General features: G+C 42.3%; 1 long non-coding RNA gene across 2 annotated transcripts in view; it reads left to right on the top strand.

Moving 5' to 3' along the window:
- LOC125637198 (uncharacterized) overlaps positions 1-27,409 on the top strand; it is a 211,970-nt gene that overhangs the window by 165,555 nt on the left and 19,006 nt on the right. The window contains exons 1-2 of one of the 2 annotated variants that reach the window (XR_007356855.2): positions 17,148-17,408; positions 25,485-25,604. This is a non-coding gene — a long non-coding RNA (uncharacterized LOC125637198). Of the gene's footprint in view, positions 1-17,147; positions 17,409-25,484; positions 25,605-27,409 lie in introns of those variants that run through there. The other variant, XR_012668492.1, reaches the window with a different exon arrangement.

Here is a 27,409-nt window from a genome sequence, read left to right on the forward strand (position 1 = left end):
GGTGGCGAACACTCACTTAATCCTGCACCTCCTGAACCCCCTATCAGCAATGTGACCTTCCACATGGAGCTTTATAAGACAGACCTCTTTCTTGCTCCCTCACAAGGACTCTTCTCTGTTGCTGAGAATGGACAGATTTACGCTGAGGTTTCTGTGATGAAAGCTGACAGAGCCCTGGGCTTTGCAATCCAAACATGTTTTGTTTCACCATATTCAAACCCTGATATGATATCTGATTACACCATTATAGAAAACATTTGTCCTAAAGATGAATCTCTTAAATTCTACAATGTCCGGAAGGTGAACTTTCCTATACCACATGCACAGATGGACAAAAAGAGGTTTAACTTTGTGTTTAAACCTATATTCAACATCTCATTTCTCTTTCTTCATTGTGAGCTGACTTTGTGTACAAATAAAGAAAAAGACACTCAAGGACTGCCAAAGTGCATTCCTCCTGACGAAGCCTGCACCTCGCTCAATGTTGATTATGATCTTGGCCATGATGCACAATAAGAAAACTTTCACCAAGCCCCTTGCTGTAATAACCCGTGAAGAAAAGCCAAAAGGTTCACCTACTCACAAGCCAAAAGGCAATGGGATGCAGCCACCAGTTTTCTATGGTCTAGACACTCTGACCGTTGTGGGCATCGCCTTTGCAGCGTTTGTGATTGGAGCACTGTTGATAGGAGCACTGTGGCTTATCTATTCTCACACAGGGGAAACGGCAGATCCCCACACACCCACCAGCCTCTGCAAACAGCAGTGCCGCACACAGAGCTCCCCCTGTTCTAGCAGCAGTACAGCCTAACCCAGGATAAGTTAAATAAAGGAGATCTTCAGTCAAAGGATTTCTACACATCAGAAGAAGAGTCTCAGGCTCAGATCTATTTGGTTAAAAACCATTTTATTACTTCAGCTATATTTAACCACTTCAAAATAGCACCTTGTTTTCTTGAGTTTGACTGCTATAGCATCTTACCTGCTTTCTTGTTTTGTGTACAGTTTCCGGTATTTAAAATGTGTTTACCTTTTGGTAATTAATGCTCACTAAAGCAACATTTCCTTTTTTGTTCACTGGGCCAAAATTATCTTCAGTTAAGATTTTTTTACCCAGTGTATACTTGCACACACAAAGATTAACATTAGTGCATATTATCTTTTCTTTAATGTGTGTATACTTAATGAAATATCTTTATGCAAATGTATATACCACAGTATACACAATTTTACTTAATCTAGCATGTCTCTTTTTTTTAGACTGGGAAAAAGATCTTAACAGCGTAGCAGCTAGCTAGATCAGAATAGCAGTGAATCTGCAGTAGCATGGGCTAGCTACCTGAGTATGTACTGAGAGTCCTGGGTCGGCTTGTAGTCAGGCAGCGAGCCAGAGCTACAGCCTAGGCTGCCACAGGTTCACTGCTATTTTAGCAAGCTAGCTTCTGCAATAGTGATTGTGTAGCTGATGAGCCAAAACTTTCCAGGACCAACTGTGAACCCAAATCAAAGCTAGCTCAGGCCTGCCAACATGTGCTGCAGTCATATCTCCTGATTGCTGTGTAGGCATACCCATAGGTTCTGGAGCAGTTGATTGCAAATATTCAGCACCAAAAATGTGAAATTTGGTCTGTGTTGTTTGGATCATTTTGACTGGACTCATAGTTCCAGGTTCATAAAGCAGAGTTGAAAGAACTTCTGTTATGACACCTGGATATTTGTACAAAAATCCAATTCTGGGTTGCTTCCACGTTATTTAAAGGACCATCTTTTTTTTTTATAGGACTTAAATAAAGATGTTATCAGAAGAGAAATAAATGTTGGTACTGTATTAACTGCTGCACCATTGAGCCTGATGTTTGGTTCAACATGCTGTTGCGTGGTGCTGGATGCTGTGTGCCACAGTCACTGAAATGCTAATTGTTAAGCCGAAGTGCACAGAGGTCTTTACAAAATGTGATTATCTGCAGGGCTTTTTCTGAATCCACTACAAGTCAACTGCCCAATCACCTGGAAAGAGCAGTTCCCTTAATAAGGGTTTCCAACACCTTCAGTGCATGCAAACAAAATGGACTAAACAGTTTTCCTGAACAGACTCCAGAGGCAGGTCACAAGGGCCTACATCCACAAAGGGATTTAGGTGTTGCAATATGTAACTTTGAGGTGTCTCGAAAATCACAGGAACAATGAGTGACAAAGCCTGGGTTCAGCACCTAGGCTCCCTCTACAGTGAATGGGGGAGATAAGAATGGGATCCACAAGTGCCTAAGAGCCAGCACGCTAGGAGGGAGCTGCCTAAGCTAGCCCCTGGGAGATGCTGATGAGAGGGTGTGTCCTAAACCCCACCCCTCTCACAACGTTTGTCACTTATCTCTGCTTGTAACTCAGAGCCAGGAGCCCATCTCCTGAGAGGATTTGAACAGAGGTCTTCCACCTCTCAGGAGTGTGCCCTAACCACTGGGCTAAATGTTATAAGGGAGGCACCACCATCTCCTCCTTGATTTGTAAATGGGACCCATGTCAGTAGGTGTGCTTTGACAATGCCTACTAGATGGGGCCTCCACCTATTGTCCCCGCCATGTGGATCACAGTGGGGCCTAGGTATGAGAGGTATCTGGGCACCTGGTATAAGGCACCAGCGCTTGTACCCAGAGACCGATACATAGATACCTAAAGAACTTTTACAATGGAAATGTAGGCACATACAGTGTTGAGCGGTATCCAAGCACAGGTTTTTTGGATCACAGCAATGTCTAAATCTGGGACTTAAGTGCCTAAAGCCCTTTTATGTGTGTGGGCCAAGTTGCCTCATCTAGCACTCTTACAAAGAGAAGCCTGATTGCAGGGGTGTGAGGAGAGAGTATTGATTCACTCCAGCTGAGTAGCTTCTGTAATGCTAAGAGGATGGGCTATTGGCCAATAATATAATTATGGAATTGTTGGCTAATGTTTCTATGTCGTCCATATTTTCTTAAGACCCTTCAAAATCATGATGGTGACCAAGATACTCCCTCTCTGCTTCCTGCCATTGGCTCCACGTCCTCCATAGCATTAAATGCAAGCATTCCTCACAAACTTGAAGGGGAAAGGAGTCCAGGAGAGCTGGCTGTATTTCAAGGAATCCCTGTTGAGGTTACAGGGACAAACCATCCCGATGAGTCGAAAGAATAGTAAATATGGCAGGCGACCAGCTTGGCTTAATGGTGAAATCTTAGCGGATCTTAAACATAAAAAAGAAGCTTACAAGAAGTGGAAGGTTGGACATATGACCAGGGAAGAGTATAAAAATATTGCTCGGGCATGTAGGAATGTTATCAGGAGGGCCAAATCGCACCTGGAGCTGCAGCTAGCCAGAGATGTCAAGAGTAACAAGAAGGGTTTCTTCAGGTATGTTGGCAACAAGAAGAAAGCCAAGGAATGTGTGGGCCCCTTACTGAATGAGGGAGGCAAACTAGTGACAGAGGATGTGGAAAAAGCTAATGTACTCAATGCTTTTTTTGCCTCTGTTTTCACTAACAAGGTCAGCTCCCAGACTGCTACGCTGGGCATCACAAAATGGGGAAGAGATGGACAGCCCTCTGTGGAGATAGAGGTGGTTAGGGACTATTTAGAAAAGCTGGACGTGCACAAGTCCATGGGGCCGGACGAGTTGCATCCGAGAGTGCTGAAGGAACTGGCGGCTGTGATTGCAGAGCCATTGGCCATTATCTTTGAAAACTCATGGCGAACCGGGGAAGTCCCGGATGACTGGAAAAAGGCTAATGTAGTGCCAATCTTTAAAAAAGGGAAGAAGGAGGATCCTGGGAACTACAGGCCAGTCAGCCTCACTTCAGTCCCTGGAAAAATCATGGAGCAGGTCCTCAAAGAATCAATCCTGAAGCACTTGCATGAGAGGAAAGTGATCAGGAACAGTCAGCATGGATTCACCAAGGGAAGGTCATGTCTGACTAATCTAATCGCCTTCTATGATGAGATTACTGGTTCTGTGGATGAAGGGAAAGCAGTGGATGTATTGTTTCTTGACTTTAGCAAAGCTTTTGACACAGTCTCCCACAGTATTCTTGTCAGCAAGTTAAGGAAGTATGGGCTGGATGAATGCACTACAAGGTGGGTAGAAAGCTGGCTAGATTGTCGGGCTCAACGGGTAGTTATCAATGGCTCCATGTCTAGTTGGCAGCCGGTATGAAGTGGAGTGGCCCAAGGGTCGGTCCTGGGGCTGGTTTTGTTCAATATCTTCATAAATGATCTGGAGGATGGTGTGGATTGCACTCTCAGCAAATTTGCGGATGATACTAAACTGGGAGGAGTGGTAGATACGCTGGAGAGGAGGGATAGGATACAGAAGGACCTAGACAAATTGGAGGATTGGGCCAAAAGAAATCTGATGAGGTTCAATAAGGATAAGTGCAGGGTCCTGCACTTAGGACGGAAGAACCCAATGCACAGCTACAGACTAGGGACCGAATGGCTAGGCAGCAGTTCTGCGGAAAAGGACCTAGGGGTGACAGTGGACGAGAAGCTGGATATGAGTCAGCAGTGTGCCCTTGTTGCCAAGAAGGCCAATGGCATTTTGGGATGTATAAGTAGGGGCATAGCGAGCAGATCGAGGGACGTGATCGTTCCCCTCTATTCGACATTGGTGAGGCCTCATCTGGAGTACTGTGTCCAGTTTTGGGCCCCACACTTCAAGAAGGATGTGGATAAATTGGAGAGAGTCCAGCGAAGGGCAACCAAAATGATTAGGGGTCTGGAACACATGACTGATGAGGAGAGGCTGAGGGAGCTGGGATTGTTTAGCCTGCAGAAGAGAAGAATGAGGGGGGATTTGATAGCTGCTTTCAACTACCTGAAAGGGGGTTCCAAAGAGGATGGCTCTAGACTGTTCTCAATGGTATCAGATGACAGAACGAGGAGTAATGGTCTCAAGCTGCAGTGGGGGAGGTTTAGATTGGATATTAGGAAAAACTTTTTCACTAAGAGGGTGGTGAAACACTGGAATGCGTTACCTAGGGAGGTGGTAGAATCTCCTTCCTTAGAGGTTTTTAAGGTCAGGCTTGACAAAGCCCTGGCTGGGATGATTTAATTGGGAATTGGTCCTGCTTCGAGCAGGGGGTTGGACTAGATGACCTTCTGGGGTCCCTTCCAACCCTTATATTCTATGATTTAGCCCTGCCCAGTTTCTTTACTTTGTCAATAATGCCAGTCTTGAACACCCACTTTTCTGCTCATCACTCAAAAACAGCTGTATCTTATGGCCCCCATGCCTGGGAAAACCTCTGTCAAAGTTTGTAAAACCATATTCTCTTTCAAATTGCTCCTTAAAATCTACCACTGCGGTGATGCTTACAAATCATCTTCAAGCATTTGTTAGGCAAGGGGTGAGCTGAGACTTTAGCTTTTCTACTGATGTCTGATTGCTTTGCAGTAGAACTTTGATTTTATGAACATCAATCTTATGAACAACCAATGATATGAACTAGCTAGCTCTAATCCTGCAGAGCATGTGCCAACTGGAGTCATGGCTGAAAAGGGAGCAACCCAGTTCAGAAAGGAGGGCTGAGGAGGAGTTCAGACCTATCCTGCAGGCTCCTGCAAAAGGAGTTGGTGATGCTTCCCTGAGACACCAAGGACTGTATGCTCAGCCTCGATGGGGCTGATGATTTGGTTTCCCTTTTATACTTATCTGGGACCTGAGGCGGAGAGAGCAATGGTAAGAAGCAACCCCAGGCAGGTAACACAGAGGTTCCACAACCCTCCTCACTGCCCAGGGATCAACACTGCTGACCCTCCTAGGGCCCTGACTTGGAGCCTGGTGGAGTGGGCTGGCCTGGGTTCTGCTACCACTACCCTCCTTCCCCAGCTGAGTGGATGCTAACCACTAGGCCACCTAGCCCACCAAGTACCCCACTACAGGCAGGGACTATCTTCTTTATTACTTGTCTGAAATGTTTCTAGCATAATGGGGCCTTATCCTTGATTGGCGTTATTAGGCATGACCATAATAAAGTAATAAATGATAAGGGCTAACTGTACCACAAACTTAAAGAGCTTGAAAGTCTTTCCTGGACTTTCCTTGCAATGAGCAACCAGCCCAGATTACTTACAAAGAGCTATGCTATGATCAAAATGGTGACCCTACAGGTCCAATGAGGTTATCCAGCAGTTTTTGAAGAACCCTTGACCATATTTCTTGTGTAGATGAATGTAAAGTGATACTTCTGTAAACATCAGACCTCCTTTGAACCTTTTCTCTTGCAGGTTGTACAATGGCTGGCGTCACTTTTTAAAAAGTTTTATTTCAGTTTTGTTTCTTCCGTTGTTTCCATAGTGTTATGCGGCCTGTATACAGGGCGGTTACATTAAGGAGTGTGCAGCAGATTAATTTGCAATTCTGCACTCTCCAGATCCCAGAATTCATGACCTAAAGATATTTTCTTTGCATGGAAGGGCTCTAAGTTTTTTTGTGGTCTGATCACTGAGCTCAGCCTTGGTGAACACCGGGGCAGTGGTCAAGGTATGCTTTTAATAAAAAGTTGTATAAGAAAATCATTTCTGTGTGAAGTGGTGTGTGAAGCTGTAGTATTCAGAAGTGAACAGAATCACTGATGTATTATTGCCTGCTTTAGGAAGTGCAGCAGCAGGATTGTGCATGAACAGTTAGAGCATGGCATCATTAAAGAAAATGTCAGTGAATAGAGCAATCTATGTAGTGTAAGGCATCTGATTGTGTAGCACACCTTTGTAAGCAAGGAGGGAAGGGATTTCCTTTGAAGATTTAATCTGTTAATGATATTGCAGAGCAAAGAGGGATGGTACTGAGTTACAGTACCAACAAGCTAATCACAAAATTCAAATTCTGAATATTGAACACAAGCCATTACTGATGGGGGGGGGGGGGCATACATATTTATTTTTCCCCCCCAGCTCTGAAACAACTGCCTGGAACAAAAAGCTAATGTATGCTCTATCAGTCATCTCTGATTACTTAGGCCCTGCAGTTTTGTACTCAGCTTCTAATCAGATTTTTTTTTTTAAATTTACTGAACTAAATAAATCATGTTTTGAATTTTCACTGAAGTTTGTAAATTGTCTTTGACATCTTGTTGCCTAATGTTAAGATACATAAGACCTGATTCTTTGTTTCTACAAGGGTTGAGGTGGAATTGGAAAATCTGGTAGTCCTCCTCTTTAACAAGGAGGGAGTGTGCCTACTGGTTAGAGCAGGGGTCTAGGACTCAGCATTATTTTCTGTTGCTACCTGTGCTACTAACTCGCTTGCCCATGTTTTCAAATATCCACTAATATTGGGTAGCTCAGTTTTGGGGTGCCCAACTTGAGGCACTTAGGGTTAAAAAAAATAGTAGTACTGAGAAGTTGTAGCTCACACTTAAGTCTACCTTTCTTAGATAAAATTGGTGTGAGCTGCAGGTACTGGGCATTCAAGAAAACTTGACCCTAGGTGCCCTAAAAACCTGGGGCACCCTTAATGATAAGACATAAGAAAATTTGGATCTTAGACTCTCTGGATTAATTTCTCTTATATGGCCAAGTTCTATGTAGTAGTGGATCCAAGGGGGAGGGGACTGGAGGTGGTTATATATCCTTCTCTTTTATATTAGGCACATGCATACGCTCTCTCTGCTCTCCTGGGCCAGAGGTCAGTTTGGCTCTTGGCACAAATCAGAGGAACCTCTGGGTTCCTCTAACTCAATGGTCCCCAAACACTTCAGGGTTGCGCTCCCCCCTTACTCCTGTCCACACCTCCTCCCCGGAGCTGGGGTGGGAGTGGGGCTGCGGCTCTGGGGGGTGGGGGAGGACGGGGCAAGGGGGCCAAGGCTGGGGGACACATCTGGGACTGGGAGCAGGGCCAGGGCTGGGAACGGAGCCATGGTCAGGAGCTGAGACTGTGGGCAGGGCAGGACACAGGGCTGGAGCAGAGCTGGGAGCGGAGCAGGGCTGTGTGGTGCTCCCTCCCCGCTCCCCATGGGACTGGCTCACTCTCCTCCTCCCCCTAGCCCCCCCCCCGAGTCCTCCTGAACGTTCCTCTGTGCCCCCTAAGGAGGCGTGCCCCACAGTTTGGGGACCTCTGCTCTAACTTATCCAGTAACAGACCCCTTCCTTGTCATACCCTCTAAGCTATGGAGCTACAAGGGAGGATAGAGCATAGAGCTGTGCTACTCCAGAGAAACAAAAGGGCTACTAGTGGCCAGGAACTGGACCTCTGTGCCTAAATCTCAGTTGTAAAATAGGGATAAAAGTACGTATCGGGTGGTCTGAGGCTTATTGAGAGTGGTTGGCTTATGTCCTGAATCATGAGAATTTATAGTCCTGATTTTAAAAAATCCCAATTGATTTAAGTCTGGATGTTCTCATTATCCATATAAATGTTTTACTCCTTTTTTGAATCTTGCTAAGCTGTTGGTCTCAATAAAATCTTGTGGCAGCAAGCGCGACAGGTTAATTTTATGTTGTGTAATATTTTTTTAAAAATCCCCTTACTGGTAAAAAATGTGTTGCCTTTGTTTTTTATGAGAAAAGGCAAATAGGGGTACCTGACTTACACTCTCATGTACCATCCTGGTTTGGTATATCTCTGTTATGTTGCCTCCTAGTTGTCATCTTGTCTAAACAAAACCGACCCAAGCTGTTGAATCTCTCTCTTTGTTCTGAAGTATTTACTTGTCTCTAATCATTTCTGGACCCATTCTGCTTCTGCTTTATGTTCTGAGGTGGGGCAACCAGAACTGAACTCCATATTCCAAGTGAAGGTGTACCATTGACTTTTATGAGAACGTTCTATTTTCAGTATTCTCTTCTATCCCGTTCTTCTTATATGTATTCCATACATTCTAGGATTGGGGTGTGAATATTTTTTTTTCTACTGCTGCACACTGAGCAGAGGTTTTCACTGAGCTGTCCGTAATGGTACGTAACTTTTTTCTTTTGGGCAGTTAGTTAATATACAACATATGAATGTGCGTGAGTAGTTCATATGCATATTTTATATTTGTCAACACTGAATTTCACCCATTGTCATGAAGCCCATTTGTTTAGACTTCTCAGTTCCCTGTGAAGTTGCTCATTCTTGACTAACCTAGATAATTTTGTTGTCTAATTATTTTTACTTCAATCCCCCCTCTCTCCTGCCCTTTCTAGATAATTATGAAGCATTGGTATTAGTACAAAAACTCTGGCCACCCTGTTGTTCACATTTAGCCTTGTGGAAAAATTAACCATTCATACCTACTATTTTTTGCAGTCTCTTCGCTGGTTTCTATTCGATTGATTTTTCTCCCCAGGCCTTTTAGAGCTTCTTGTGATGAAATTAATCAAAAGATTTTTGAAAATCCAAATAATTTATGTCATTCAGTTCTCCTTTATCCATGACTTTGTTGACATGCTCAAAGAATTCTAATGGATTACATAAATCACGACATTTTATTACAATAATTTTCATATGAAGAAGTAATTGTTACACTTTAACCACATTACAAATTAGCCCATATCCCAGTACCTGGTGGGTGCTTCCTCAAGTTAGTCAGTTCTGGCATGGCATAAGAGAACCATCGAATGACCCCAGTGTCAATTGGGAGAGCGTATGCTTCCGTAGTTGGCAATTAGCTCCTAATTTCCTTGTAAAGCTTTACACATCCAGTAAATAGGTTGTAATCTTTAAAGATGGAACATTTCTCATGTGAATTGTCATCTCTCATGTGAATTGAGTCCCCTTTTGACTTCCTACCATGGTTATAACCATTTCTTTCTTTTGTTTTGATGAACTTTTGCTATGTTAATTCTCTAGCGCAGTGGTTCCCAAATTTGTTCTGCCTCTTATGCAGGGAAAGCCCCTGGCAGTCCGGGCCGGTTTGTTTACCTACCGTTTCCGCAGGTTCGGCCGATCGCAGCTCCCAGTGGCCACGGTTTACTGCTCCAGGCCAATGGGAGCTGCTGGAAGCTGCGCAGGCCGAGGGACGTACTGGCTGCCGATTCCAGCAGCTCCCACTAGCCTGGAGCAGCGAACCACAGCCACTGGGAGCCACGATCGGCCGAACCTGCGGACGCAGCAGGTAAACAAACTGGCCCGGCCCGCCAGGGGCTTTCCCCACACAAGAGGCAGAACAAATTTATGAACCACTGCTCTAGCTATTTCCAATTATCAATATTTTTGTGTTAATTTATTTTGGATTATGAGAAAAACCAAATAACTCTTGGGGTGGTGTGGGAGCAGAACAAAACAAAAACTTGAAGTGAAGGAAAGTCTTTTGGATGAGCTATAAATCACACGATTAAATCCTGGCCACACTGAAGTTATAGGAGTTTTTCAATTACTTAAATGGGGCCAGAATTTACCCTGATTTACTAACCATTTGGATAATTAAAATTCTATAGTGTTTTATGTCAAAGGAGGGTTATTAACCACTGTGTCTTGACCAAATTTCAGCATAGGCAATTAAGTTCTGCCTACCTACATTTCCCATGCAGTTCCAATTGGCTAGAGTATTAACCTTTTTAATTCCTTTCCTAAGAGGTATTCTAGTGTATTTCAAATGAAATGATTTCATTTCAAGGTTGGGTGAAGCAATTCCCTTAAATCCCTACTACCCATGTCAGGAGTGGTAGGAGGAATTAATTAATGTTTGTAATATGTTTAGATATGGTAAAATCACACTTTTCATTATCATTCATTACAAAATAAAGTTTGTGATTAGTCTAGGGATTTAGGTTTGGATTCTAGGTTTAAAAAAAGACTAGAGTTTGAATTGAGGCTTGGACTTATTTTGACAGGGAAAAAATATTAGTTTTTTGTCCTAGCTGGTGGAAATCTCACAGAATCAGCAGCTCTCATAAAAATTCTGAACAGGAATCAGAAAACTCTTCTAGAACCAAAACAGTAGGGGTCTAGGTCACAATGACGGATTCTAATTTAAACCCTCCCATCCTGTGATTTGAAGAGGTTCAGGTCTGAGATTCCAGTTATGATCTGTCCAATTAAAATACACAACACCCCATTTTCTATATTATGTTGAGATTTGAGGACCGGAATGGAAATGAACGGAACAATGAATACCCCACCAAACCTTAGCTGATTTAAATGTTCTTTGCCAGCTCATTAAATATATGCCCAACCTGATGTCAAAAAGGGCTGCAGAAATTTTACCCTGGAGAAAGTATTTCTTTAATTTTTGCTCTGAAGAGAGGTTCCAGGTCACTAGACAAACTGTCAGCCTAAAATACCATCTTTAAGTTATTTCTTCCATTCAAAGGGGAAAATGACTTAACTCCTCCCCTCCCAACACAATGCAGCATAAAAGATCCGTCAAACTGAACTCATGAATCTTAATCTATGTGCATTTTGTAGGACCATTAGTGTAATTTCTCAGTGTATAAATCAGAACACCTGTGATTTAGGTAAGTTATTTTCTTTGAACTATATCACCATCTTTTGTTCAAGTCTGAACTTGCTTTTGCGAGAGTTCCACACTTTAAAATGAGCCTTCACTATTTTTTCATATATAGGGGATATAAAGATCTTATTTCTATGAGACCATTAATTTTATTCATATTCCCTCCTAAAAACACACACATTCAACTCAGAGTTAAGGTTGCTTGAGTGCATACCACACCAACGCAGACTGTAAAGTGCAAGAAAACAAGCAGTTAACTCATTCAGCAACTCAACCACACTTCACTCATCAGTTCTCCTTCTCATCCTCTGCCTCTTCCCTTTACCACCCCCATCTTCTGAAAAACCCAGGACAGCCTTACCAAATATTACACTCACACCCACATTTCAATTCTGTAATTTCTACACCCAAATTACCAGATGTAGAATGGTCAGTAACATAAATCACCCATTCAGATTTTTTTGTAATGTTTGGGACAATTTATCTCAGACATTATTTGCAGTCTGACATTAAACTTGACTTCCCACCACACTAAAACCAAACCAAGTACAAAAGCTAATAAGAGAAGCTCATGATATTTCCCCCTGTCAATTATGTACAATGTAATTTATGAAAGTCTCACTGACCCTATATTATTAATCAAAATACATGGACGTACTGTGTAACCAATGATCATCATCCCAATTTAAGGGCGCTTGTTGATTTTTCAGCATAAGAGTGGAGATTTGTGGGCTATACATAGGAAGAGAGGTAGCTGAGATGGTGAAGGGGGAACTAGTGAATGGAGTGTAGATGAGGTATTGAATGATTTCAACAACTTATTTCCTTGCTCTTACAGTCTGCTTTCATGGGATATGTAGTCTGGCAAGCTTAACTCAGAGTTAATCAATATTTTTTGTGTGGAAATTTCCCTATTTTTTTTAAAGTGCCAACATTGATGCCAGTGACAATAGGTGGACTATCTCTTGTATGCAGCCTGCAGAGATCCAATGTTCTCTCTAGTTCAATTTCTCACTCTGCAGAGCTTTAAAGCCCCCTTTCCTACACTCTCAAAATTGCTCCCATGTTCATATCACCTTTAAAATGCAGTGGAGTTGCACTGGTGAAGTTGGGTCAGGGGGGTTAATAACTTTTTTACTTATTTTGCTCTTCTCAAATGTGCACCACATGGCAGAGCATAGAAATATGAGGGAAATATGAATGCTATGTTATCCTGGTAAATCACTATAGTTGCATGAGTGTATGTATAATTTACTGTATTCATTGCATTATACTAGACATTTCATGTGCATTACTCCACCATTCTTCAGCTGGATTTTTTTTTCCACTCACAGCCTGGTAATGCTGCTAAGACATGATTAGTACTGCATAGTCCCACTGGTTGCTTTGTGTGTTCTTAAACAGGATGTGACACTGTCCATGCCACCTCAATGTATTTCCATCCTTATCAGTCTTAGATAAAGAATTAGCATGTCTGTTCTGATACTTCAGATAGTATAGTATCACTATACTGCTGCCTTCTAGTGTGCGCTTCATGGATCTCATGTATGGAAAGAAAGAGAAGTGTTTATACTGGAGACAATTTTTTCCCTTTTGTTCATAGCCGTGATATTTAATATAACTGAAACAAAAGTCACAACTAACTTGCTGCTAGACATAGGTGTCAGGTTTGTGTTTGTGCCTTAAGCTATCCTGGTCAACATGTTAATTTTACAAATTAAATGGTATACTTGCCATTCCTGGTTTCTTATTAGCAATATGGAGCACCTTCTATGCAATTCAAAATCCCAAACCTTAAATAGGTATTTAGTTTCCCCTCTGGTGCTCTGCAGGTAGAATGCTTGTATTCCCTTGTGGCTTTTTGAGGGGAGGGGCAGGGAAGGGAAGAATTTCAATCAAGTGAAGCCCTTTGGAGTGGACACAATGTCAGGTATACCTTGTACAGCACATAGCACAATAGGGCCCCAATCCTGACAGGTGCCTCTTGGTATTAGTGCTATATATATATATATATATATATATATATATATATATATATATATATATATATATAAAAACTGCCTGTGGGATGTCCCTTTTTCTCCTTCTGGCTCTAACCCTGTGGATGACCCAATGGAGTTACAGAAAAGCTATTGATGTTACTCTGTGAATGCATGTGCATAGCTATCTTACCCTGGTAATAGGCATTTATGTGCGTATCTGAGCACCTCGCAACATCCCCATGAGGTAGGGCAGCACTATTATTCCCACTTTACAGATGGAGAACTGAGCCATAGAGAGGCTAAATAACTTACCTATGGACACACAGGAAGTCTCTGGCAGAGTGGGTACTTGAACCCATGTCTCAGGCTAGTGTCCTAACCCTTGGACTGACCATCTTCTCATCTCATAGTGGTTAAAGTTGCTAGTGTGTAATCACGGTGTGTAATAAGGGCCTTACCCAAAGCCTTTTGAAGTCAATGGCATTCTTTTCATTGGTTTCACTGGACCTCGGCTCAGGCCCTCAGACATATATTGTGTGTACATTAATTGAAAACCTATAAAAGCCAGACTTGGAATGGTTAGAAGTTAATTCATTTCTTGCTGTTGACAATGAGGTCCTCCTTGGGCCTGATCCATTCCCTGGTGAAGTAAATGGGGCCAGGACTGAGCCTTTAAGTAGTTGTTAGTTTACATGAGAACTGCATCTCTGAACTGATCTTACAATTGCAACACAATAGCAGTAGTATATCCTACTAATGTTTGGGAATATCACATAATATATTTTAAAAGTCTCACTTGATTGTCAGGTGTCACTTGAAATAAAGTATATAGTTCCTGGTTTCTGGTTCAGATTTTCAAAACAGGCTAGGGGATTTAGACATTAAAATTAATTCCATCTAAACTAATGGGAGATGTGTTTTTAAATCTCCTAGTCTGCTTTGAATATGACAGCCCTGTCTTCTGATTGAAGAAAGTGCAAGATAATTTTCCATATTCATTTTCGTCTGTGAGGTCTAGAAGGGATAAAGTGAGAGCAGGTAAGATGTTTGTGTATTAGGATAACCTGATCACTCAGAATTTTCACAGCTGAAGGATCAATGGTAAAGGTAAACATAATTTCCAATAAAGAATCATGAAAAGCACCTGAGTTTGTCCATTGAGTCTTTAAACAGAATATAATGAATAATGTATTTTACTAATAGAAAGGTTAAGTTACAAAAGTCAGATTTCCATTGAACTCTTGTAGTTGCTTTAACTACAAGGGTTTACTGGAAACTGGTAGAGAAATTAGTAATTGCTGTTCATGGTAGGCCTTGATCCTGCCAGTGGGGTGACCTATGGGCACAGGATTGGGACCTGGTGTATACCTGGTATTCTAGTGGCAGTGTAGTTTTATGGCAAATGACAAATATTTGTGTCCTTTTAAGGCAGAGTGAAAAATCCATGGTGGTACATCTAATATTGTTAGATATTCTCTTTTTAAATGCTAGTAATGTTCAGGAAAGTTTCATTTTTATACAGACATTGAATGCTAAATCCTGCTCTCCTAATGCATGTGAGGTAGGTGCACTGCAGTCAGTGAGTAATGGGGCTGCTCCTGTTGAAATCAGTAACAAAACTCCGCTGACTCAGTGCAAGCACAGTTGAGCTCTTGGCCTTAAGAGCCAAATTCTGGGCTGAATGGGCTGAAAATCACTGCAGAAGTCAATGGAACCACGCAAAGTGTAAACTAGGGAAGAAACTGGTAATTCAGAGTTATCAAATTCAGTAGAGTTGCAGTGGGTAAAGGGTGTTTTCATGCTGTTTTTTGCTGAAAAGTTATGCTGGGTGGAACTGTCACAATGAAAACTGTCTTTAATTACCATGGCAAACTGAATAGTTGACTGGGTAAAATGTTTAATTACATGATTTTGTAGGTTTCAGAGTAACAGCCGTGTTAGTCTGTCTTTGCAAAAAGAAAAGGAGTACTTGTGGCACCTTAGAGACTAACCAATTTATTTGTGCATGAGCTTTCGTGAGCTACAGCTCACTTCATCGGATGCATACCGTGGAAACTGCAGTAGACATTATATATACACAGAGACCATGAAACAATACCCCCTCCCACCCCACTGTCCTGCTGGTAATAGCTTATTGTATTTGCATTGTAGTGTCATGTATGCACAAAATACCTTTGCGATAGAATTATTGACCTGTATTAGTGGTCTGTATCACTGGTATTTTTTTCTTTTAATTGAAAATGTTTAGTGCTGTTGGAATGTCCTGGATTGACAGTTCTGGAGCCTGAAGTCCTCTGTTTTCCCACACTACCTTGTGAACATGGTGCAGCCCTGCTCTAGAGGGACCAATTTGAGAGGAGAGAGTAGATTAGAGTCTATGCTTATTCAATCCTTGGCGTATGGATTTAGGTTGTCAACAAGGGTGCCAATTCATGACCCTGGGGGTGATGGTTTTGGGATGTGGCTAATTGTCCCCTGGCAACTGGACCAAAACTTGGCTAATTTGACATAGGCCAGCATGGCCAGAGGGACACTTGAGGCACTGTGAGGCTCTAACTCATGGCCCTAGGGGGCAACTGCATGTTAAGAAGAAAATTTTCTATTTTATAATAGACAATATGTTCCCTGAGTCATGATCTGTGATTTTCAAACTCAAGCGTTTTCAGTCAGGGAGCTATAGGGAGGAGATGGGCGGGAGGGGAGAAGGGCAGCACCTCCCCATCTGATTCCCTATTGCTGCCCCTGCATTGATGTGACCCAAGAGCACTTCAAGCAGCTTTTCCTTCCCGGCCACAGCTGGTCAACAGTTCCTCTGGCTGGCCACCTGAATGTGGCTGTGGCTGCTCCGATACCTGCTTCCCTGCTGGGCTGTGGGACTCGTAGATGGATCAGGAGGATATGGTTCTGACTAAGGCTTGGGTATGCACAAGAGAATCACACCTCCAGAGGGCTAGGAGAAGGCCCTTTCAAATGGTCCCACTTCCTTTGGTGTCACCATTATTCTGTCTTTTCTCCAGCAACTGGTGTTAGGATCTGAACCTGCTCTCCTTGAAGTCAATAGCAACGCTTTCAGGTTCAGATTCTGGGCTGTGCTCTCTTGAAAGCACAAGGCGGAAGACCCGGCTCACAGGTGGGTTGGGGACGGTAGAGTCAAAATGGCCCCCAGGGTAAGCTGGAGCAGCCCTTTGATGCTTCAGCTTATGATAGCCTCCTGAGGGTTGTCTACGAGTTGCTTTGCAGTCCAGAGCAGCCCAGAATCCCCACTGTAGTGTCACTATAGAGATTCCTTTGCCTATCCCTGACATGCCCTCTTTCACACCCAGCACACCCCTTGTGTGGGGGCCAGTATAGGGCTGTTTACAACAGCCCTAGGCTGTTTCTGAGCTGGGGAATTCACTCTTGGCCTCTCCCAGCACAGTTCCGGGTCCATGTACGTAGTCAGAGCGGTATATTGAGGGTGGGGGAAACTGCATTTGTTCACCATTGTCTTCAGTAGTGCAGGAGAGCGCCAGCAATACACTGCATCTGGGATGGACTTGCAATAGCATCAAAACAGAAGCTTCATCCAAGGTGTGAACGAAGTAGTTAGTGCATGTTTATTCTGCATGGCTATGTAGGGCCCTGTTAAGAAGATGTTGAGATGTTATTGAGTGAGAGTGGTTGCTTTTCATGAATAAATTTAACTTCTCATTCCTTGCCATGTGCTGCTGCTGATACATATATCAGACTGGTAGTTTCACTGGTAATGATGCAAGGCTATAAACTGGTAATGCTATAAAAAGATTGCAATGAAAAGCCTTCTGGAATGACAAGCTAGTTTGTTTCCTTTCTATTTATACTATAAAATTATTGATGGCGCCAACAATTGTTTTTAACATAAAAGGAAAACAGTGATGTGAGATTTTGCTGGAGAAATCAAAATGCAGATGGAATGTTTCACGCAATCTCTGTGCCATTCACAGAATTTATGAAAATGCTATATACCCAGGAGGCTATCTGAGCATAAAGTGCTGAACAGCAAATGGTGAGTTCCCAACAGCAGCTGAAGCAGATCTATAAATAGAACAGCTAAGGAATAACCCTTCAGTTAAGGAACAACCCTCTAGTGAAAGAACAAGCGAGCAAGAAATTCCCTTCTCTGAATGCCTTTGCATCCTAATGAAGAAAAGGGGGAGGGAAGAAAAGAATAAAAAATGGAGGCAGAGTTTTCTTTAAATACATTGTGAAGCTCCTGTATGCTTTATTTTTTTTTCCATGTACCTGGAGCTTTTTCTGAACTGAGGGGGAAGAAAAAATAAAATTATCATTGTTTAAAAAATATTTTTAGAGCTCTGTGGAGAAGAACATGACTCGTGGCATTTTCCCTTTGAAATATCCCCTTTGTTATGTCTAATGTAGCTCTTGCAGCATGTCAGAAATGTAAGATCACAGTTAATAATAAGGGTGAGTTAAAGAGGAATTTCATTATAAGAGAATGCATATGGTCTTGAGTGATGAAGTCAGATCTTTCGTGTTGTTCAACATATATATTAATGAATAATATATTGCCCCTATCAACCTTGCCACTGCAACAAAGTGTTACCCTCTTTTTTGTTCCTGTTTTGTGAGCTGCTAATTTTTCCCCAGGTGTCAAAGTGAAAATGCCTTCATTTTTATTTACCATGAATTACAGTATTGCTATAGTGAATTTTTTTTTAAAAGAATTGACATCAAGTAGATGAAAGGACTCAGTGACCTTTATTGTTTGTATAGTACATCTCAGGAAGAAGATACAGCCCTCTATTTCTAAAATGCACTTTGTTGTTACTGATTTTATATTAAATGTAAACAGAATTGTTGCTGTTACAATATTTTCTTACGTTAACAGTATAACCCAGATTGTCAGACACATGAGCAAGAATAACGCAGCAAGATGTATGCATTAAGATGAGTCAACATGCTATTGTTATAAATAAGTCATGTGTTCTCTCCCCCTGCCCCCACTCTGAATTTCTCTTATGTCGTGCTGCTCACTCCCCCACCAGGGCACAGTGGGACCTCAAGAGTTCTGCCGCATTTGGGGCTCTTTGAAGCTCACCTGTAGTGATGGGGCAGAATTTGCCCCACTGTGATGCGATAAATTTATTGCCTGCAGCCATAAGGAATCCAAACAGGGATCCATCTTTCTGTAATTTCAGTAAATCAAGACAATGATATGAGATTTTTTTCCTACAAGTCTTGCAATGGGGGAAAAACAGGCACGTAACTAAAAGCTAGAGGAAATGCCATGGTATCCACAATTTTTCAGGGACGATCCAAAACTGAAATATTTTTGCTGTGATTACAGATTTATTTCCCAATATTCTGGTGTTAGGGAAATGTCCCGATTTACCTAAATTAAACAAAATGCATTTTTTAAATACTGCTTCCAATCTAGAGAATGAAAACAAAGAGACATCTCCTGCCCCGTGACTATTTGTAACATTATTCTGCTTAGTTTTGTATATTTCTGTTGTGAAATGAATAAAATGTTAAAACAAATAAGATAGTAGGTGTGAGAAATAACAAATAAGTTAAAGGCTTGGAGTCAAGATCTGCATTCTTTGCACGCTATGTAAACTTGCCTTGTACTCCCAAACTCTCTCCCCCATAATGGATGTGTAAGGAAAGCAAGATTGTGCTTTAATACAGTTAGCAATATATATGATAGAAGCTAAAGGCAAATATTTTTCACATGGCCAGTTCCCCTAAGCATAATAGTTTTTAACGTGAGTCTCTCTGTATTAAAAAAACAGAACTGCAGACAGTTTCATGTGGTTTTAGATCTTTATTTGGATCTGATCCTGTAAACCATATAACTTGAGCAGTGCCACTAAAAGATCTGATAAATGGGCCTGTTATCTTAATCATGATTCTTGTACATATTTGAAATACAATGGGAATGAAGATGAGGAAGTTGGTCTCACTATTGTAAAACAGAGGGATGTAGAGCAATAAAAGTTAAGCAGTGCCTGTAATGTGAAGGTGATCTTTCCTCATTTAGAGGATGAATTATTCCCTCTGTGTTCCTGAAATCTTCAGCTCTGATTTTTGACAGCTTCTGAAACAGGCTGTGTTTGCCCACTGCAAACTGCTGTGCTTGGCAAACAGATCATTCCCAAACACAGCCCATCGTTTGGGGCAGGGTTTTTTTTTGTTTTGTTTTTATGGGTTTTGCATACAACTTCTATATACATGATCAACAGCTGCTCTGGGCAAAAATGTTTGTTTGAAGTAATTGGCTACACACTGGCAAAATATTCATTGCCACTTAACTTTGATTTCAACTATATAATTTATAAGGTAGAAATTCATTGTGGAAGAAAAGTACTGCAGAGACAAAGGCATATGCTATAGAATGAAAGCATGCTAGTAACAGCATACTGTGCATCATTAACATGGACTAACTGTAGCAGCACTAATGTGGGATCCCATGTAGAACTGCAGTGGTTATTGCAAAATAGAAATGGCCCTGGGCTGCAGTAATTAGAACTGATACATACGCATAGGGGGTTTGGGTGAGGCGAGTTTGAATCCAGAGTGGTCAATTACAGTGACAGAAAAGTTTGGCTGTTTGGTAAAATTATGAAACACTTATTCTTTCCTCACCAGTAAAACCAACTTGGGGTACTTGGATTTAGGGTCTTGGTTTGAATTAATCTGTATTCCAAAGATTATTTAAGTAGTAGTTGTCTGGCAGTATATTGCTGTTTTTGTTAAATATGGTTCAAATTGTTGTTCCAATGGCATTATGTTAAAATACGACTGGCACATTGCAAAATCTTAAGTCACAGCCAAAGTAAACACTCTTAATGTCAAGAATTTATTTTTTAATTGGATTCTCAAGATTTTGCATAGTTAGTCATATTTTGCATGGCAATTAAAAAGAAGCAATAGAAGCAAAATTTTATGATATAACGAGAAACGAATGACTGGCACAGTTTGCAGATCAGCATAAGCATATGGGATTAATGCACCTCTATAGGAATGAAGAAAGGAATTCCCTCATTGATGGAGGGGAGGGGGGATATGAAGGAATGAGGAAACAATGTCATGGCCTGTCATAATGATATGGTATAAAATACTTAACTGGAAAAACATCCCATCAAGTATGGCACATTTACTACATATTCTAGGGCTGGAAATTCCTCAAGCTGGTACCAGAAATATTACCTGGACTTTTAAAAACAAATGTATTGGGAGCCCAGTGCAATTTCACTTCAACTATAATCTGAAAATGTTGTGCTTAGCTTTTCCAACAAGCAAGGTTTTCACAAAACTAGTTATAGCTCTAGAATATATAAGCCCTGCGTCCCACTCCTCCTCTTGCTCTGATAATGTATTACTTACTGTTCATTGCAGCTGAATATCCTTTCCACAGGGAGCACAATGTACAGAGAATATTAAGAAAGCAAACATAATTCTGAATTTAAAAGGCAGAAATAGCTTAGCTCTCTTTTAGTTTTCCACTGTGTGTCATTGATGGACATTTATTTCTCCTTCCTTTTTAACTTTTTGTATAGCACAATTGATCCATGAAATCTGCAGGAATGAAGAAAATAATTATATTATGGCTAATACATTGGACTGGAAGTCAGCAAATTTGCTGCAAAGCCATGAATAGAACCCAGATCACATATGTGACCTTAGTACTTAGGATAGGATTTCAATGGGACTTGTTCTTCTTAGTTACTTAAGAGTTTAGGAAAAATTTCATCCAGCCTCTTAATGCACCTTCATTTTCTGAGCTGAAGAATGGGTCTAATCATATTGCTTTACCTCTGAGGTGTTTTGCGAGGCTTAATGCACACTTTTTTGTAAAGTGCTTTGAGATTTTTGGATGGCAGAAACAAGGAAAGGTTAAAGTATAATTATTAGTCTTCACTAATGGAGGCGTGGAGAGCAGCTAGGTTTGCTGATTACTTTTCTCAGCGATACCCTGGTCTGTGCAGACCAATGTGGGAAAAACCATGTTATCCCATGTGCAGTAATACCCCGGGACAAGATTTACAGGCCTTACAATTGGCAAGACAGTGTTACTCCCTTCCTACTAAGGAAGGGAGATGGGAAGAGGGTCATATTTGCTGATCAATGTAAAGAGACTAACTTGGTAACCTTGACTGAGGTAAGGAGGCCTTTAAAAGGCTGCCACAGTGCCTCTCCCGTACTGTTCATTGGTGACTCCTTCGAGAGTCACTGCCATGACCCTTGCTCCATGCAGCACAGTACCCAGATGTGGGGAAACTATAGATGTTTGCCAGCTTGCCTTTCCGTGGGACAGCCCCTTGCTCTGCCCCTTGGCACACCTCCCAGGAACAGGAAGTTTGAGGCCATGCTGTTTTGCTCCTCATATCTGGGACTAAAGCTATAGAGGTGCACCGAAGAGGTGCAGTTATCATGAGATCTCATTAAAGAGCAGGGGACTGGGTGGGGTAATGGCAATGAGAGCTGTCTTCGTAAAAGCTTCCCTTTTCGCTCAGCTTTGCCAACTAGATCTCATTTCATTTCTGCCAACAACAGTAAGAGCTTTAGCCCTCTTCCCAGCTCCCTTTCTCAGTGACAGTAGCAGGAGGGCACTGATAGAGATTTTCATGTAAACCAAGCTGTGAGGAACAGTGTTTAGGAGCAGTGAGTCCTGATTTTTATTCCCACCAATGACCATGAAGCCATGGCTGTAAAGTCTTTGTATCATTACAAACTCTTGGTTTTATTATTAACTTTTCTGTGCACTCAACTAGACTGGACAGCAGTGCATCAGTTTATACAGTCAAAGCTTACTTTCCAAATGTAAGGCCTAGTGGGTCTGCAGAGCTGCTACCCTGCAGCCACTATAACCAGCTTGCACTTCACTACCCATAACCTTCTGTGGACACAGATTGTGAGAAGTACTGCCTCAAGGGATCTGACAGGCGGCAGCCTCATAGCTCCTGATTGGCTCTCTGCCCTATATAAGGCCAAGGGGCATTCCAGGAAGTGCCCAGGTAAATTGTCAGTCTCCTGTCAATGGCAGTCAGGATCGAGGATCAAACCTGAGGCCTGAGTAGTGGAGGAGTTCGTACTCAGATTCCAGGCCAGGGTTGATATCTAGGGTCAGAGTCTGTCAGGTTCCAGGTCAGAAGTCCAAATCAAACCAGGAGTCCAAGCAACAATGCAGCTCTCCTGTAGTGGCCTCAACCATTCCTGCTTCCTGCTCCAGAACTCCTGGCTTTGGCCCTGCTCTGACTCTTGGTTCCAACTGCCCTTTTCAGGGCAGTGCCTGCGGGCAAGAGCAGTGCGTGGAGCCTCCTGCTCCCTGCCCCCCTGCACCCACCTAGGAGCCAGATCTTCTGGCTGCTGCAGGGGTGCATTATGGTTCCAGGACAGGCAAGCAGCTTGCAGCCCTGCAGCATGGCTGACTGGGAGCTGCTGGAGGTAAGCCCGTGCCCCCACCCGAGCCCTGAGCCCCCCACAAATCTGAAGCCCCCTCCTGTACCCCAAACCCTCATCCCGCACCCCATCCCAGAGCCCAAACCCTTACGTCCTTCCACACCCCAACCCCCTGCCTCAGCCCCCTCCTGCACTCCAAATCTCTTGGCCCCACCTCCCAGCCTGGAGCCCCCTCCTGTACCCCAAAACCCTCACCCCCTCCTACACTCCAACTTCCTGCCCCAGCCTGGAGCTCTCTCTCCTGCACCCTGAACCCCTCATTTCTGGCCATATCCCAGAGCCCACAACCTCAATTAAACCCTCATCCCAACCCCATGCCCCAGCCCAGTGAAAGTGAGTGAGGGTCGGGGAGAGCAAGGCACCAAGGGAGTGGAAATGTCATGAGTCGGGGGGGAGCTGGGCCTTGGCGATGGGGTGGGGCCTCTGGAAGAGGCAGGGCTAGGGAGTTCGGTTGGCAACCCTAGTAGGGGGTGCTGAGAGTGCTGCTGGGTTCTGGCAATCCCTAACTGACAAAATGGCTCCCAAGCAGCTATCATCAGCTGGATATGGGTTAGAACATCCCCAAGGTGTACAGCCTACATTATTCCTTTGCCTACTCATTCCTCAGGCACTGCATCGAGTGGAACTGGGCAAAAGCTCAGGAGTGGTGCAAGTATATTCTCAGTGACTGGCCTAAATAATGTGTAATTATTTAGGCCAAAGTGGAACAGCTTCAACAAAAGAGACCCATATCAGAATATGCTATTGTCCAGTGGTTAGGGCACTTATGTGAGAGGTGTTCAGATCCCTTCTCAGGCAGAGGGGAAACAGAACTGGGAGTCTCCCACCTAATTCTGGAGTACCCTAATTAATGGACTAGAGGTTATACAGGAGTCCCCACTTCCATAGCTGACCCTCACACGCCTCTCCCCCCCACCCCCCACCAAGATGTTTTGTGTGGAGTTAAATGTGCTCTGAACATGCTTAGGCCTTGCCCCACCTATCTTCCTGTAGAGCCAAATTGGGTGTCTTCCCTGGGTTTGAAGATCACACTGGGGCTTACATGAGAGAGAGGTGTCTGGGTGCCTGCCTGAGGCAACAGTGTGTGTGCCCAGAAGCAGTAACTCGGGCACCTAGGGGACTTCTACCATAGAATTTTCGGTACGTACAAGAGTAAGTGGCAGGCAAACCGCTGTTTTGTGGATTGCAGTGGCACTTCAGTCCCTTTATGAATCTGGCCCAGAATGCATCATATATGAAGAAGATTGGCTACAGTTCTGATCTTTCCATAGGCAATGTTGGAAGCTTTGCAAGCTCTGCAAAAGAAGGTATGCTCAGCCCTACAACTGGACGCATGCTCACGCATCCCCAATATCATCCCAGAGGACTGGAGTAATTTTACTGTATATGGCCACCTCTGAGAGGAGTGTCTCTTTTTTTTTTTTTTTCTCTCAGGATACTTGCAGTGCAGAGCTTACCTAACTTTGATCTATGGAGAGCTTGCTGGTTGCATGGTGCTTGGCGCGCTCTATTTCTAGCTGCTTAAATGAATTACAAGATGGCTTAAAATGCATAAATACGTGCCCAGTTCTACTCTTTCATCTAAGAAACAGTTGCATTTGCCACAGGGCGATTCTCTGATTGCTGGTAGATGGCCCACACAATCCAGAAGGGGAGGGGAAGTGTTCAAGAGACAATCTCTTTATTAAGATGTAGTCCATGCTATGGAAAATGCTTGAGAACCCCTGGATTTTTTTTGACAAATAATCTTTAAAGAGAGTTCAATCTTTTATTCTAATAGTTTATAATAATTTAGGAAAATAAGGGGATAAGTATGCATGCTGACCTTATATTTTGTGTGCGCCTGTTTTTTTTTTGTTTTTTTAATATTCTGAATGGAATTACAAGTAGACCTTCCCATTTGGTTAAAAACAGGTTGGACACCATGAGCTGAATTATTTCACCATGTCTGTGTTGTTTTGTAGTTTATCATTCACACAGAGTTTAAATAATTTATAAAATGATAAATTACTGCACTGATATATGTAGTCTGAGCCAATCCACTTAGAAATGAGTTGTGTGTGCCTGGTAATAGGAAGTTTCCTCATCCTTTACTTCAGAGAAAATCATCTCTCTTAATAGCCTCTGTCATACATCTAGAAACATTGAAGAAGAATTCAATTGAATTCTGAAGACCTGTGCCTTCTCCTTACTGTCTTAACTCTTACAGACATTTGATTATAGCTTTGCTTAGATCTGTGTGTGCTGCTATTTCTTTAATAATTTCTAATGCTGAGAAATTAAACAGGTGCTGCAGGAACTCTTGAATGCAATAAAGAAACCGGGTCTAAGACTAGCGCTCAGCTACGTCTGATCATTTAGGGCCCATCCCAACTCGCATTAAAATCAGTGAAAAGACTCTACTGGTGTAAAATTACCTGAAAGTCCGCTTTAAACAGCCACTGGAGGGGAATCCAGTGTTGTACAGTGACCATAGTGACTTCTCCGCGACTTTCATCTCTGCAATCAGGCTGGGGTAAGATGCTGGCATAATGATCAAATGCAGAGCAACCCCAGGGTTAGGACAGGCAGCAGCTTTTGTACCCTACCTTCTCCTCAGCTGAACAGAGTATTCCTCTGTTACAGCCAATGATCTGAGCCTATTATTTTTATCTAGGGAGACCATCAGTGAAATCACCTATACTGTGCTATGATTCAGGATGTCCGACCCTATGAATGGATTAAGTGCAGTGGAACATATGGGCAATTCAAGTGGTGTTGAGGAACTGAAGAACAGGTAAGCCTTTTGTCCACTCAGAGTTGCTGTGGGGAGTATGGGTACAAAAGTAATAAACTCGCCAGCCAGCCTACCAAAGGGTGGTGGCAGGCCAATTAGATGCCCTCTGAAAGTGTCAAAAATATTTCTTAAAATGATTGCTAGTTCTGTACCACGGTAGGTAGATTTGAGCCAGGCACATGACATGAAAACTCTCCATTACAAGAGTGTTTGCTTTGTAACTGGAATGAAAAAAAATACAGCAAAATAATTTTGTCACTTAGTCAAGGAGGCATATATAATGTATTTCAGGGAAGCCCAGTTATTACTCCCTTTAACTAAACTTCAGGTATATCAGTGACATGCCACCTTCTCAGATCCCAGCTGAGCTAGGAAAGACCTGACATATTTAAAAACAAACTGCCATCCAAAAATAGGAGAGTGTATTTGGATACTACCATATAATTTAATGAAGGTTCATTTCTGCTATAATAAATGAGCTTCAAGTTTCAATTTGATAAATGGGCTCCTGCCCTTTGGCAGCAGTGGGGGGAGAGTTAATTTAATGGCAGCAGTAGTTTGGATTGTGTCTGGTATTTGATTTTATTTGGCTCTTATATGCTGGACTGGAGTAATTAATCAGACTATGCCATACCTTACAGTCAGATCAAATCAAATTATTGTAACTAACGCTATAGTTAACCCTATTGTTGTTCCTTGAAACTTTTACCAGGCACGTGAATGAGTTTGCCTTCATTTATTGTAAACAAGCTGTAGTTGCAATATAATCAATTTGTTCATAGGCCACTGGCGTGAAGAAAATCTCATTTTCTTCTTTGTGTGATATTGAATATACACTAAACCTTTAGTGCAATCAAGGATTAGAATATAAAATTATTTGCCATCTATATTGAGAAAGTGGTCAGTGGTGTGATATGTCTGAAACCAGAGGCTGGTGCTTTAATGCCGACTAGAAATATATATTTTTTTCATCCCCAGGGACAATAGCTTCCTTTGTAGGCTGAGCACTCCAGTCATTCTGTAATATTGCATTAAAACCCCTTGTTTTGCTATAGTAGATATTGTCATTGCTGGTCATTTAAAAAAGCAGATTAAAAAGTAACACTGCAACCTGCCTCCTCTTCCCCTCTCTTGTTAATTGCCGGAAGTTCTTATTATAATGTGAGAGAGACGATAAAGAGGAATTTGGGTTTGGCTCTACTGAATCCTGTATACTTCTAATGTCATCTGATTATATATGGTCCAGGTTTCATAGACCTGAGGCTGAACTACTTACAACACTCCCTCCCATTATCCTTCCCTCACTCTTTCAGAGAAATGTGTACCCTTTTGTCTTATTATCTGGATCCTGGTAATTCCTGTGGTACAATGCATACTCATGTCCAGTTTTTACGCATCCTATATCTATTCTGATGTGTTTGCAAGTGTGAATGTGAGAGTGGGTGCAGTAGAAGTTCTGTTTGGGGGTAAAGGCAGGGACACATGTATGCAAGAGTTAGCATTTCAGACTAGAAAGATGCACTGGACCAAGAGGATTTGGAAGCTGAGTGTGGGGAAACACATCATAGAATTTGTATTGGTTTTATAAGGTAATTTTAGCTGTCAGAATCACACAGGTTGATAGTGTCCTCCTCTCTCTCAATATGTTGGATCATATTAAAGAAGTTCTGTATTAAAATCACAAATGAGTTTGATTCCCCAGAGTTTAAATTCCAGGGTATTACTAATTAAGAGGTCTCTTGGTTTTTGGTACTGTTTCTCTCCCTCTATGTGTGAAACTTGCAAGCTGCTAATTGTGTTAGTAC

This window comes from Caretta caretta, chromosome 5 (assembly GCF_965140235.1).
Source record: "Caretta caretta isolate rCarCar2 chromosome 5, rCarCar1.hap1, whole genome shotgun sequence".
Lineage (NCBI taxonomy): Eukaryota > Metazoa > Chordata > Testudines > Cheloniidae > Caretta > Caretta caretta.